Source organism: Micromesistius poutassou, assembly GCF_964030765.1.
Source record: "Micromesistius poutassou genome assembly, chromosome: 11".
Lineage (NCBI taxonomy): Eukaryota > Metazoa > Chordata > Actinopteri > Gadiformes > Gadidae > Micromesistius > Micromesistius poutassou.
Genome location: NC_140281.1, coordinates 2,229,834 through 2,244,814, shown reverse-complemented (window position 1 = coordinate 2,244,814; position 14,981 = coordinate 2,229,834). Strand labels below are relative to the sequence as shown.

General features: G+C 54.9%; 1 pseudogene across 1 annotated transcript in view; it reads right to left on the bottom strand.

The window, feature by feature from the left end:
• Nucleotides 1-1,116: 1,116 nt before the first annotated feature.
• The window catches only part of LOC311355887 (ras-responsive element-binding protein 1-like), an 18,083-nt pseudogene continuing 4,218 nt past the window's right edge, over nt 1,117-14,981 (bottom strand). Inside the window, exons 2-12 of the transcript XR_014684170.1 lie at nt 14,514-14,703; nt 13,529-13,786; nt 12,620-13,103; nt 10,536-12,414; nt 9,940-10,157; nt 9,379-9,573; nt 8,616-8,777; nt 7,782-7,940; nt 7,481-7,590; nt 6,506-7,319; nt 1,117-6,220 (exon numbers count right to left, since the gene is read on the bottom strand). The product of XR_014684170.1 is annotated as a ras-responsive element-binding protein 1-like (transcript). The remainder of the gene's footprint in view (nt 6,221-6,505; nt 7,320-7,480; nt 7,591-7,781; nt 7,941-8,615; nt 8,778-9,378; nt 9,574-9,939; nt 10,158-10,535; nt 12,415-12,619; nt 13,104-13,528; nt 13,787-14,513; nt 14,704-14,981) is intronic.

Sequence of the window (14,981 nt, the reverse complement as noted above, 5' to 3'; positions counted from 1 at the left end):
CCAATGGAGCCAAGAAAGAAGGTTGTTATTGACTGACTTAAGAGGCAGGATTTTGTCCTCCTTGAGGCCATCCACTCAGGGAACCATGCCATGCACCTCTATTCAGGGAAGGTCATGCTTGGCAACAGAGGTAGCCAAAAAGTCTGAAAACAAAACAAAGTCTGATGGACAGACTTTAACATGGTAGAGAAGTGATCAAACAAGTAAAGTTAGATAAAGGAGGAGGTAAGCACGTTAGACTCCATCTTTCTACTTAACAATGCACACAAGAAGACTTATCCAACTCTAACTTCAACCCAGAATGCTCCCTATCCTTGATGGGCTGTCATGCCAACGTTTGTTGATGATGAGCTGTCAGTAAACGATGATAGGTGAAGCAGAAAGTAGCGCCTCAAGCCTCAAAAATATTTCAGTGACAGCAGTGACTGTTTAATGGAGGAAGAACTTTCATTATGTGAAACAATTAATCAATAAAGATTGACTACCTAAAAAGTACCAACTCTACTAGGATTATGTATTAAATCCCAAAACGGTTTGAATGCAGACTGGTTGAGAACCGCTGCACACTCTAGTAGCTACTGGGTATATTGAATAGTACCATAGTATTTAGTGTACACTGTACCTTTGATCGTACACCTGTGTATAGTGTCGACTGTCTTACCTCAGTATTGTGTAGACATTAGTAACAGGTATTTTACCTATATTTTCTGGAGAAGTGTAACACAATACTCCGGCATAGTATTATAGTACCTAGTATCTATGCATGTCTCGGTCTCTCTGATCTTATCCTGGCATTCATGCAGGATAAGCAGCCTATAGGGGGGCACTGGCCCCCCTATAGGCTATAGCCTCATGCAGCCTATAGGGGGCACTGGCCTGGAAAGAGAATACAGGTCATCATTATTAAAGGTTATAATTATTATTATCAATGTTCTTCATATAAGACCTTCACTATTGGCTACCTCAATGGATACTCAATTAATACATTTGTTATTACGAATGCTTTAAACTATAATGTAAGCATTATTAAGGAATCTCATAGGGTTAGTCCCATTAAACAATCAGAGAAATAAAAGGCAACAACCACATTGGTTTGATTCACACATTTCATTTAATGTTATCTTTATTGCTTTTTTTCTTAAATGAGTTGCATACAGAACAGGGTCAGCGTTCCTGACGTGGCGCACGGTCATACATAACTGACTGAGGTCCTGTGTGTGTGTGTGTGTGTGTGTGTGTGTGTGTGTGTGTGTGTGTGTGTGTGTGTGTGTGTGTGTGTGTGTGTGTGTGTGTGTGTGTGTGTCTTTAAGAGGAGAGAGAGAGAGTTGCATTCCCTTGGACATCAGTGCCCAGAGGACACAGCCAATGTCAGTATAGCTACAGCCTTAAACCCCGGGTGGGGGTTCAAATCCCCACAGCGGCACGTCGGACGAGACCCCAAACCAAGACCCCAGCAGGTCGGCCTGGAGGAAGGTCCCAGGATGAACTTGACGCTAACCGACCCAAGTCCAAAAACCAACCATGAGGAACTCAAGCCCAATATTTCAACGCATCAGTCGTTTGTGCTGGCCGATGTAAAATAAAAAATAAAGATTGGCGGCTCACTAAGCAAACCGTTAACGTTCTGGCTGTTCCGTTTCCTGCTCTGACCACGCCCAGTTCACAGTCAAGTGCTTGATGTAGTGATTGACAGTTCTGAATCATCATTTAAAATAAGAAACAAAAATAGTAAAATAATCACAACTTAAAGGGGATCGGGGCACCTGGCAACTCGGGAAACTAGGGGGGAAAACATTTCTGAATAATGGATTTCATAGAGACCCTGAGAGCAAGATTCATATATATATATATATATATATATATATATATATACATATATATGTATATATATACACATATATGCATATATGTACATATGTATGCATACATATACATATATATGCATATATATTTGTATATACGGAGAAAGCAAAGAAACAATTATTCATGAATGAACAAATTTGCTTGACATGCAAAAACGAATAAAGAATCACCTACAGCCTACACCTACCCTTTAACTGAACACATTGGAGCTTCACAGTTTAATATGCATTTATATTTATATATATATATATATTTATGTATATAGCCTATTGTATTGAAAAACAAAAACAGAAAATCAATTCTAAGCCAAACAAAAAAAAACAAATAAACAGAACCAGACAAGATTGTTATCAACTCACATACAGGAGATCTACATAAAGCTTTTTGGATTCAGAGATAATGCATTATTGCTAGTTCTATTCCCAACAGCCACCTCAAACACAACACAGAGGGCAGTTAGTCTACACATTGGAAACAAACAGAACGACGACAACTAAAAACTCAACAGTATGCAAAACAAATCTACAGCATTGTTGTTATATATTTAATACATGGCTTCTTCTCAAGTCATTGTCGAGAGTGCCCTTAACCTCCACACCTCTCTCTCTCTCTCTCTCTCTCTCTCTCTCTCTCTCTCTCTCTCTCTCTCTCTCTCTCTCTCTCTCTCTCTCTCTCTCTCTCTCTCTCTCTCTCTCTCTCTCTCTCTCTCTCTCTCTCTCTCTCTCTCTCTCTCTCTCTCTCTCTCTCTCTCTCTCATACACACACAGACATATTCATCCAGGCTCTAAATAAATACATTTAAAAAAAACTGTCCATGTGCATTGAAATGAACCTCCAGTATTTCCATGCCCGTGCATAGCCACATAAACACACACACACACACACACCCCGATTTAAAGCTGAACTAAAAGGTTATTGAGACAGAAAGGGTCAGGCAGAGATAGAGGAGAGACTCAGAGGAGCAGAGACTCTGAGGCCTTTAGAACTGCTTTGGACTCTGCTGCAGAGGACATGCTGAGTAATGGAATACTATGTACTACCTTGGCCGCACCACTAGATGGCGCCAACAGGCCTGGGGAGGAGAACCAGGCTCAGTCTGTCAGACAGCTTATTTAAGTATGATTATTCTAAGAGAGTCAAAGTATGTCAGAAGTCCAACCCAAACATACTTATTGTTAACAATACACCGTATTATCAGTCGAAAAAGAAAAGTTGAGCATTGTGGTCGTTGATATTAGTTGTAGAAGTAGTCGTTTTGTGCAATAATTACTGCCAGTTTCGGCAGTAAGCCCAGCAGGCCTATGGTGTCACTGCTGCTCAGTTTCGCCCAGCAGCTGTCATGCTACGATCCCGTTCCCCCCAGTTAATGTCTGGGGGTTGTTGTGCTCATGGAGGTGCATTCACGTAAAAACAAGAGTTTACATGAAGAGAATTAAGTCCACATAGCTAGCTGTAGCATTGCTGTCAGCGCAGGTTCTTCAGCCCTTGTGATGCGTGTTAGCGGACACAGTGGAAGCGGTGCGTCTGTTCAGTGATGATGTAGCGGGTCGCGGTGAGCTGCAGGCTTCCACATCCCTTTACTACATGAAGGGCTCTCAAACCGACCCCAGAAGCAAGACGGTGAGAACCGCTCCAGGATTAAGGACACTGGTGTGTTTAAGGCTTAAGAACCACAGTTCACAGGTCTCATTTCTTCTCCTATTGTCTAGACCGTTGCCAACGAGACAAAGAAATGACAAGAATATAGGCCTTCTTGTCAAACTTAAGGGGCATCATGAGCCTAAAGTTAATGCCAGAGCAATGGAAAATCATTGTGTGGATTAGAAGGTATAGAATAAAAAAATTTATCAATCAATGATGTGGAACTCCACAAGCGTCAGTTTGCCCCTTGGTCAGCCCGGTGAAGGTAAGAAATGTGGAAGACCTGTTTGAAGACTTGGTTCTTTTGCAGATTGTCAACTATTTGTACACAGAGGTTGTTAGGAGAACCACTCTAGTGCTTTCCCCGTGTGAAACCTGGAGGGTGAGCCAAACCACAGTGTTGTCCTGTCTCTCTACAAACACGACCGGGGGAAGGGGGGCTGATGATAATGAGACGGCCTAACCAGGTCACACACACAGACAATAATCGTAGAAAAAAGAGAGAAAAACAGATTTGTTCATTATAAAATAGAAAAACATCCAACTTGACAGACACTTCCTCGTCAAAAAAACAAAGCCCGCTAAGAGCCAAACACAAAAATACTTTAGTATTAAACTCAGACACGCCTTACACACGCACACACAGACACACACACACACACACACACACACACAATACGGTTAATGTACATGTGGAATCAACTGAAACGGATGAGAAATTAGGAACACAAACCAACCCCCAGAATGCACTGGGGAAGGAGAGGGAGGGGGCAAATATTGCCCATATAAATCTGTCAATGAGTGATACGCTTCTGGGCGACTAAGATTAATAGTGAAACCAGGAAGAAGAAAATAAACTAAATATCAAACCTGAAGCCCTGTTCCTTTACAGAGCGAGGCCTGGTGGGGGTGACATCCGTTACATTATAAAGTTTTGGTTTGTTTGTTTCTCAATGCACTTGACTGACTCTGCGTCAGAAAAAAAAAACTAAACAAAAACGTCATCGGAGAGGCCGCGACGGCAGTCTGTTCAGAGGAAGAAAAACAAAATACAAAATGAACTCAGAAGAGCAGGTCCGTAGAAAGGCAAGAGATCCAAGTGTCTGTCCGCACGCTTTGACTCTCCGACTGTCCGCCATATTGCATACATTCCAGTTTGAAAATACCTCCCAGTCTGCAGCACGTGGGTGGCCCAGCCCTGGACAAAGAGTGTTTGTGATTGGTCGATGTAGAAGTCAGGGGAGCCACACGGCCTCATACACGCGCACGGGCTGATCGCCACAATCTGCCTGCGGCCGCACACTTGATCATGAATTCTCATACAAAAATCAAGGATAAATGTATTCTTTTATTGCTGAAAATTATCGATTGGCAAAACCAATAATAAAAAAAAACAAAAAAAAAACATTGTTTTGCGCAATCATAAAAAGCTTTAAAAATTGGATCCACTCCCAATATACTGTAGATAAAGATTGACAAGTAAATCATGTGAAAGAAGAGGAACTAGTAGTAAGGCACTTCAAGGATAAGAGGTTTGAGTCTCTGTCCAAACAGAGTCACACCTCTCTGTTACAGCTCCGTTGTCGTCATCCGCGTCTTCGTCGTCATCATCATCGTCGTCATCGATGGTTTGCGCTTTATATTCATAGTCGCGGCGATATGGCACTCTGGTGACGAAAGTTAGGTTTGTTCCGACCTCCAGAGAACCAGGCGGCTGCTGAGAGGTAGAGGAGCAAGGGGGGGGGGGTGCTGGGAGGGTGGGGGGTGCTGGGGGGGAGGGCTGAGCTGGCTCACTCCGCCCCCACCAGGGGAGAGTCTGCGCTGGGCAACACGTGCTCCGGCGGCGCCTGGGCCCGGTTCTCCTGCTCCGAGGGCGGGGGCGGGCGGCGGGGGAGGCTGAGGGCGGGGCTACTTTCGGTGGCATGGGCGCATCCGATGGCGTGGGCGAGGTGGCGGCGGTTGCCGCGGTGACGGCGGAGGGATCCGGCGAGTCACAGGCGGACGCCCCGGAGGCGGTGGCGGTGGTGGTAGCGGTGGAGGCGGGTGGGCGGCGGCTGGTGGGCTCGTAGGTGCCGGCGCGGCGGTCGCGGGGAGGCGGAGCCTGTTCTGCAGGAGGAGCTTCTGAACCCCCCGTGGTGTCTGGGGGTGGCGGGGGGGCCTCTGCTGGAGGGGTGGGGGGGCCGCTGGGTCGGCTGGGCTCTGGGGGCCGCTTCTGTTCCAGGAGATGCACCGACGGCCTCCCGAAGGATTCGACTCCTCTTTCTCTTTCTCCTCCTCCTCCTCCTCCTCCTCCTCCATCACGTCCTTCTTCTCTACGGCCAGCTCTGGTTCCAGTTTCAACTCACCAGCGGGGTTCGGACACATTACGCTCCTCCTCCTCGCTGCTGCTGCTCTCCTCCTCCTCCTCCTCCTCCTCTTCCTCCTCCTCCTCCTCCTCCTCGTCCCCGCCCTCTTCTCCTCGGCCCCCGGCCCCGACGGCGCTGCCTCCCTCGCTCTCGTTCTCCGAGGGCGTGCAGGGTGGAGGTGGGCGTGAAGGAGGAGTCCCCGTACTCGCTGGCGTCGTCGGCCCCGGGCGGCGCCGGCCCCGCCGGCGTGGGGCCCCGCGGCCTCCGGGCCCTCGGCCCCCGGGGCTTGAGGTGGATGCGCTGGTGGCGCACCAGGCTGTGCTTCAGGGTGAAGGTGCGCTCGCACGTCTGGCAGCGGTACGGCCGCTCGCCTGCAGGGGGAGACAGAGACAAGCGTCAGATCAAGGGGGGGGTGTTTAAGCACTTATTAAATGATTAATCATCGCGTTACGGTGACTTTGGGTCGTTTTTCGGTCACTATGATTCCCGATGTTAATAAGAAAACAATACCCTGCAATCGCATTCAAATAACAAGAATCAAACATTTCGCGAGAAAGCGAGCCGATGCATAAAAAAAAAAAGCGAGCGTTTAGACACACAGGTCACGTGCGGGGTCACAAAAGGAAGGCAGCCTGAGGTCCAACCCGACAACGTACCGGTGTGGGGAGCGCATGTGCCGGGTCAGGTCCTGCAGGGACCAGAAGCGCTTGCCGCACACGCTGCAGATCTTCTTCCTCTTGTCCACGCGCATGCCGGCCCGCTCCTCGCCCTCCTCGCTGCTCTTTGGTTCGGCCGCGCCGCCCTCCTCGTCGCTGCGCTCCTCCTCGCGCTCCTCGTCCTCGTCGTCCTCCTCCATCTCCGACTCCCCGCTCTCTCCGCCCTCCTTCCTCGTCATCATCAAACTCCCCCTCCGCCGCCTCTCCTCCTCCTGCTGCTGCTCCTCCTCCTCCGGCTCCTCCTCCTCCTCGTCTTCCTGCTCCGCGTTCTTCTTCTCCTCCGCCTCCGCCGGCGCAGCCGAGGCCTCGCTCGCCTGCTCTTTCCCCGGCGTGACCGCTGACCCCGCGGCGGCGGCGGGACTCTCCTCGCTCAGGTGCGCCCTCTCGTGGCGGGCCAGGGTGGTGGCGTAGCGGAAGCTCTTGCTGCACACGCGGCACACGTGCTTGTACTCCGTCGGTTTGGCGGCGGCGGTGGGGCCGGGCGAGGAGGCAGCGGGAGCCCTCTGCTCCTCGTGGAGGTCGGCCGGCGCCGGGCCAGAGGAGGGTTGTGGTGGAGGAGGAGGAGGAGGAGGAGGAGGAGGACGGGGGAGTGTTGGTGTGGACGCTGGTGGGCGGCGGGAGGAGGACGGTGGCCCCTCCCCCTCCCCGGACCCGGAGGCCGAAGACGGGGAGAACTTGAAGTCGATGAGCTTGCTGGCGAAGTTCAGGTCCAGCTCTTGTTGCTATGGCAATCCTCATCGTCCTCGTTTTCCATCTGAGGGAGCGAAGAGGGGATGAATGGAAGGGCGAGCGGGTGAGATAATAAAAAAATGTCCAAAATGTCATAGAAAAAAAATAAGTGTGTCATCGTTAGTTTGTTGATTTTAAGAACCCCTTCCGGACGTGTAAATGCAGCTTTGTTTACGCAAGACTGACCTTGGTAACCATGTTGTTAGTGTTGATCTGTAGTGGCTGCTGTCGGCTCTTTGGCGCCTCCTGCTGGCCTGAGTGATCCATGCTCCTAGGCTGCTCTGCCGCACTAGGCCCTGGAAACAAAACAAGAAAAGATGTTTACTCACCAGATCGACAGACCACATACCACACACACACACAACACCAAATAAGGACGCACCTAACAAATATTTCCTGAAACACGGAAAATACGAGTAAATTCGATTCAGAAGGACAGGCTAAAAAAAGCATAGCCTTTGATTGACAGCGGTCCTGTCACGCTGACCTTGGCCCGGCTTGGAGGCGGGGCTATTGTTGGAGGCGGTCCGATGCTTGGGCTGGTCCGAAGAGCCGGCTCTCTGCTCCGGGAAGGGGGCGGAGCCGGACTGGGTGCTGCTGAGGTCGACGGCCTCCGGGGTGGCCTGCTCCGTGTCCGATTGGCTCTCTGCGAGGGACCGGACACAAGAGTTCACAGGTCACTCAGAGAGCGTCGCTTCTGTGAGCAAGAGCATCAGCATCGGACGGAACATTAGGGCTCGACGGTTATGGACTGGGCTGTGGGCCACGGGTTTGAAGTCTGCACATATGAATGTTTGAATGTTTGTTGGATGTATGTTTTAAAACGCAGACCGGACGACGGCGAGGCAGCACACTGCTGGAGGGAGAATGTACCCACCGCACCCGCTTCCGACTTTGTTGGAGTTAAATGGCAAACAAAATGTCTGATAAAAGATGTCTGCAATTATGTCCGACCTTAAACTAGAAAGACTTGGGACACTGGAAATGGATCAAAAAAATATGTCAACACTTTCATTCATTTGTTCAATAGATGTGATTTTTCTTTTGTTCTTTTTATTTGACCCGTTTCAGTCGTAATTAATCTAAGGTGACTTAAATCACACTGGGAACGATCACTGCCATTTGTGTTTGGTGATGTTAAAGTTAAAGGAAGGTAGTTTCCCTCTAAGCATGAACTAAAGATCAGAACAGGTGCTGTTCAAATAAAAGTGACCACTTGGATCACATCTGACCTCCAGGTCCTAAGCTCCTCCCCACACACAGGGTCCAGGGTATGTGTGTGTGTGTGCGTGCGTGCGTGCGTGCGGACATGGGGTCTCACCTCCGCTGTCGTGGGAGCCGTCCTCACCGTCCTTGCGGCCCAGCGAGCCGTTGCGTCGCAGCGAGCGGTTGGCCACGCCGTGCTTGCGCAGCAGGTGGCGCTCACAGTTGGACTTGGTGGAGAAGAAGGCGTCGCACTTGGGGCAGGGGAAGGGCTTCTGGCCTGGAGGGGGGGAGGGGGGGGGGGGGGGGGAGGGGGGGGAGAGGTGAGGAGGAGCACCCGCTAAGAGTCTCGGGTAGGTGCTTGAGGCAGTTGGGTGGTTTTGTGAACGTGTGCGCACACACACACACACGCACACACAGGAAAGAGAGGTGTGTGTGTGTGTGTGTGTGTGTGTGTGTGTGTGTGTGTGTGTGTGTGTGTGTGTGTGTGTGTGTGTGTGTGTGTGTGTGTGTGTGTGTGTGTGTGTGTGTGTGTGTGTGTGTATCAGGGCTCCTACCTCTGTCAGTGTGTGTGTGTGTGTGTGTGTGTGTGTGTGTGTGTGTGTGTGTGTTGCACGTGTGTGTGTGTGTGTGTGTGTGTGTGTGTGTGTGTGTGTGTGTGTGTGTGTGTGTGTGTGTGTGTGTGTGTGCGCTTGCGTGTGTGTGTGTGTGTGTGTGCTTGCGCGTGTTGTGTGTGCTTGCGTGCATGCATGCGTGTATCAGGGCTCCTACCAGTGTGTGTGAGAATACATATATGTGTATGTGTGTGTGTGTGTGTGACAATACATATATGTGTATGTATGCGTGTGTGTGTGTGTGTGTGTGTGTATCAGGGCTCCTACCAGTGTGTGTGAGCATGTGTCTCTGCAGGGAGCTGGCCCAGGGGAAGACGCGCGGGCAGAAGGGACAGGTCATCTTCTGGACCGAGTTGGAGTAGGCGTTCTTCTTCCCCTTGGACTGGGGGGCGATCACCGCCGGCTTACTGTCCTCCGCCCCGCAGTCCTCCCCTGTCCCCCCTCCCTGACCCTCAGCCTCTCCTACGGGACAAGCAGACAGGACACCTGAGTCTGGCTCTCTCCTTATAAAAGGGTGCCAGTTCAACCCAATGCATTTGGCCCCACTCGGCCCCACTTGCGACCCACTCTCTGAGGTGGGCGCACGCCCCGGCTAGGGGTTCTGTGTGTATGTGTGCGTCTCGCTTACGCAAAAAAAAGAGTCACGCTGGGGTGCGCTACCGTGTGGAATGGGTTTCTTTGACGTTGATCTGTGGGATTGAGGCCATGGAAGGCTTTGGTGGGCCGACAGAGCTCTATTCTCTATGTTGGGGGGGGGGGGCGTCAGATCACTCATCAGTTCCACCCCGTGTCTCCCTCCCGCGCCCATGTCCGTCCCGTCGGGCTCACCTCTGCGGGCGGGGGTCTCGCCGGCGGCCCGGGACGTCTGGAGGTAGGTGCTGAACTTGTTGGTGTCGGTGGTGGCGAGCATCTTCTCCACGCTGGCAAACTCTCCGCTGGACTCCAGGTCGATGCCGGAGCCCAGGGCCTGGGTCCGGGCGCGCTCCCGGGCCAGAGACGCCTTCTTCCTGGGCCGCTTCCTGCTGCTGCTGCTGCTGCTGCTGCTGCTGGTGGGGGGGGGAGGGGAGGGAGGGAGAGGTGGTGGGTGAGGAGATCAGACCGCAGCGAGCCGTGCTCACTGCCCGGAGAGCTACTGAACGGTGGGGGTCAACCGATGGTAGAGAATGCATAACGCATGACCGTTCTACAGGCTCATTCGTGCGTGACGGCTGAGCTACCGTCTGTGTTGCATGGGGCCGGACGTTGAGTCGAGGGGCCCGACGTGCGTCGAGTGTGCACCGAGTGCACCGATGTGTTTTTGAAGAGTTGTGTCTCCCCACAGTATAAATACACGCATCACGTTTTCAATACGAAATCACTGACCAACCGGAGCTTGACAAGACAAATGGGCCGAAGAGTGAAGAGAGAAGAAACAGCTTGTTTACCTGGGAGCGGTCTCCGCTGCCTCTTCACTCTGGGCCTCCACGGGGGCGGAGCCAGCGGCCGCGTCCGCCTGGGCGGGGGTGGGCCCCGCGTGGGGCTTGGCCTCCAGCGCGGGGGCCGCCTCCCGCTTCAGCAGGTCGGGGGCCCCGGACACAGAGTGGATGATCTGGGCGATGGAGGCCAGGGGCGGTAGGCTGGCGACGGGCAGGGCGGAGGGCTTGGGCAGGAGGGGCTTGAGGCGCAGGGCCCGGGCCCCGGCGCCGGAGAGGACGGAGGGGGGCGGGGTGGAGCCGGGGGGCAGCTGGTAGCAGCCGGGCTGGGGGTGAGGGTGGAGCGGGGCCAGGGTGCTCCCCGGGTGGTCCTCCGCGGCGTGCAGGGCCTTGGTCAGCGCCAGGGCCTGGAGCTGCTGGCTCTGCAGGCTCTGCAGGCTCTGCTGGGCCTGGAGCTGCAGCTGCTGCTCCACGATGCTGGTGGCGCTCTGCTCCACCTTGATCTCCCGCTTCTCGGCGGTCCGCTGCCGCTTGCTGGGGATGGACAGGTCGATGGGCTGGTCCAGCGCCGAGCAGTCGGGCGCGGCGGGGGACAGGCTCTCCACCTTGACCTTGGCGGCGGAGGGGCCCCCCCCCACGCGGCTCCCCTTGGCCGAGAAGTCCAGCGGCTGGTCCAGGTCCACGACGGGGCCGGGGGCCGCCGAGTACACCGTCAGCTCCTCCACCTTCACCGCCTTCAGGGGGTGGCGGCCGGGCGGGGCCAGGCCGTTGAGCAGCGCCAGCGGGCCGCCCCGGGCCACGGCGGCGGGGGCGGCGGAGGAGGAGGCGGCGGCCGGCGGGAGCATGGCGGCCGGCAGCAGCGTGGCGATGTGCTCCTCAATCTCCCGCTCCTGCACCTCGGGGTGCTGCTTCAGCACGTGGTGGATGCAGTTGCGCTTGGCCAGGAAGGCGGCGCCGCAGCGGCGGCACTCGAAGGGCTTCCTCTGGCAGCCGTTGGCCTCGTGCGTGCGCAGGTGGATCTGCAGCGCGCGGTAGCTGCACAGGTTCTCCTGGCAGTACTGGCAGGTGGTCTCCGTGCCGCTGACCCGGCCGCCGTCCGGCGCCTCCTGGGTGGCGGTGGCGGTGGCGGTCGTCGCCATGGTGATGCCGCCCTCGGTGGCGGAGGAGGTGGTGGTGGTGGCGGAGGAGGAGGAGGTGATGTACTTGATGTTCTTCTCGATCTCCTTGCGCGACGTCTTGGCGTGCTTCTTGCGCAGGTGCCGCTCGCAGTTGGCCTTGACGGTGAAGGGGTAGTGGCACACCTTGCACACGTACGGCCGCTCGCCGCTGTGCGTGCGCAGGTGGCGGATCAGCGTGGCCTTGTCCGGCGCCACGTAGTCGCAGATGTTGCACTGGTGCGGCAGCGTGCCCAGGTGGTAGCGCATGTGCGCCTGCAGCACGCCCGAGAAGGCAAACACCTGGTCGCAGAAGCGGCACGGGAACGACCCCTTGGCGGCGCCGCCGTTGCTGCCGTTGCCGGCCGCCGCCGCCGCCTTGCCGCCCGCCTTGCCCCCCCGCGCACTGTGCCCCGCCTCCTCCTGCTGGGCCGTGGCGGCCACCGGCGGCGAGTCCGAGGACGGGGTGTGGGCGTCGCCCATGCAGTCCGCCTCCATCTGCCCGCCGTTGCCTGCTGCCGCAGAAGACGAGGAGGAGGACGAGGAGGAGGAGGAGGAGGAGGAGGCGGGGGTCTTGAAGAGGCCGGGCAGCGGCGGCGGCGGCAGGCCAGGGCTGATGCACCCCAGGGAGGCCTGCTGGGAGCTCTGCAGCGGCGGCGGCGTGGAGGCCGTCAGGCTGGTGCGCGGCGTGTGGGGCGGCTTGGGCTTCAGGGGGGGCATCTGCTTCTGGCCCTGGCCTGGACCGCGGCACGGGGGGGGGGGGGGGGGGGAAGAGAGAGACAGAGCGATGGGATTAACGTGGACACTCATTGGGGTTCACCTCGTCAACACTGCTTAGGGTCTGCTTCAAAGCCAATGATGGAAAACGTAGAGGGTTGTCTGAGGGTTGTCCCATCACTAATAATGATCCCCCCCCCCCCCCCCACCCCCCGCCACACATACCGTGTGCTCCCATGTAGGCGGGGGCTTTGGCCAGCGGCGGCAGGCCCATCTGGTTGGGCGCGGCGGCGGCAGCGGCCGCCGCCGCCACCTTGATGATCTGGTGGATGTCGGCCATCTCCATGAGGCCGGCCTCGCTGGGCTTGACCCCCGACGAGGCGGCGCTGGCCACCGCCGCGCAGCCCTCGGGCTGCAGCAGGAAGCCCCGGGGGAAGGGCTGCAGGGAGAGCAGGCGCAGGGCGTCCTGCTGGGACAGGCCCTGCAGGGAGGCGCCCGAGGCCTCCAGCAGGGGGACGCCCAGGCCCAGGCCCCCCAGGGCGGCCAGCCCGCCGACGCCCAGGCCCAGGCTCAGCCCCAGGCCGCCCCCGCCCAGGAAGGCCGGGTTGGGCTCCTGGGGGAAGGTGGCGGACGGCGGCTCCACGTGGATCACCTTGATGCTGTCCAGGTGAGCCTGGTGGATCTCGTCGTCCGACGGGACGGCCTTCACCTGCGACACCAGCGGGGTCGGGCCGGGTTAGACGGACGCCTCGCACTGACTAATACTGATTATTAATTAATACTGTTGTAATTATTATAGCAACACAAATACAAAGTACTCTAAAATCAACAGCAATACAAACAATAACGACCGACTATACCACTGGTTAAAGAACACTGGTTAAAGAACTATACCACTGGTTAAAGAACACTGGTTAAAGAACTATACCACTGGTTAAAGAACACTGATTAAAGAACTATACCACAGGTTAAAGAACACTGGTTAAAGAACTATACCACTGGTTAAAGAACGCGAGGGGTTCTGCACTTCATGCCATTCAAGTTTCAGTCTATACTCTGGCCTGCACTCTCCTACACGGTAAACAATGAAGCGTCTGGCGTTCAATCAGCCTCCGCGGCGTCTCACGCCGTTACCTTGGACACGTGCTGGAGGCCCAGCGACTCCAGGAAGTGGGACTTGGCTGCGGGCGGACTTCCCTCCTCCACCGCGGCCGCCGCCGTCTTCTCCTGGCTCTTGGCGGCCGCGGCGCCCCCTGCTGGCGGCGGGCCGGGGTGGGCGGTGGTCTGGTGGAGGTCCAGGGCCGAGCGCAGGGGGAAGGCCTTGTCGCACGCCTCGCACACGAAGCGGTGGAACTTGCTGACGCAGCGACGCAGGTTGGTCTCGCACCACACCTGTTGAGGGGAGGGGAGGAGGGGAGGGGAGGGAGAAACGTTGGGTGATGAGACTTCAGCGATGAGGGCAGACGACGGACGGCTGAAGAAGGGGATGGTGTTCAAGGGTACACGACGGAAGGGCGTAGAACTAAATATTGGTACAGACTCTGATGAATAAGACACTAAATGAACCACGATGACTTCCTTCCGATTGCAGCCTGGAGCATTGAGTGGCAAATAAAGGATAATATCAATTTAATAATGAATTCTAATAAAATTAAATGCAATTAATTAAACACAATAATGAAATGAATAAATTCATTAAGTTTGGCTCCTTGATGTCATCTACACTCATCGGGCACCTCCCTAGAAACAGCCCTGCTCTGGTCTGCTCTAGTCTGATCTGGGCTGGGTCTAGTTTAGTCCGGTCTGGGTCTAGTTTAGTCCAGTCTGGGTCTAGTTTAGTCCAGTCTGGGTCTAGTTTAGTCCAGTCCGGTCTGGGTCTAGTCCAGTCCGGTCTGGGTCTAGTCCAGTCCGGTCTGGTCTGGGTCTAGTCCAGTCCGGTCTGGTCTGGGTCTAGTCCAGTCCAGTCCGGTCTGGGTCTAGTCCGGTCCGGTCTGGGTCTAGTCCAGTCCGGTCCGGTCTGGGTCTAGTCCGGTCCGGTCTGGGTCTAATCCGGTCTGGGTCCGGTCCGGTCTGGGTCTAATCCGGTCTGGGTACAGTCCGGTCCGGTCCGGTCCGGTACCTGTGCGATGTGGGTGAACTTCTTGCAGGAGAAGTCGATGAAGGCGAGGTCGTTGAAGCCGCTGGGGATGGAGGGGTTGTTCTGGATGAAGGGCCGGCCGGCGGGGTCTTGGGGGAGGAGCTTGTGCACGGCGGCGTTGTGGCGCAGCAGGCCGCGGTGTGTCCGGAACGACACGCAGCACAGGTCACACCTGGAGCGGAGGGCCACGGGCGCGGTCAGACTCTACCGTACGCGCTTAGGGATCCATAGTAACACTATAAATACTACAGTACTATAGTTAACACACAGGATCAGATGTTATAAGGCACAAGGGATTATAACATCTGATCCTGTGTATTAATGACATTTTAGGAGTCGTAGTCCTACTTAATTTTATATCGCTTTTTTTTTTAAGAATGCATATATGTAAAAATACTGTAAAAATACTTAAAAATGTAAAAATGATAAAAATGATTAAAAATGTTGAAT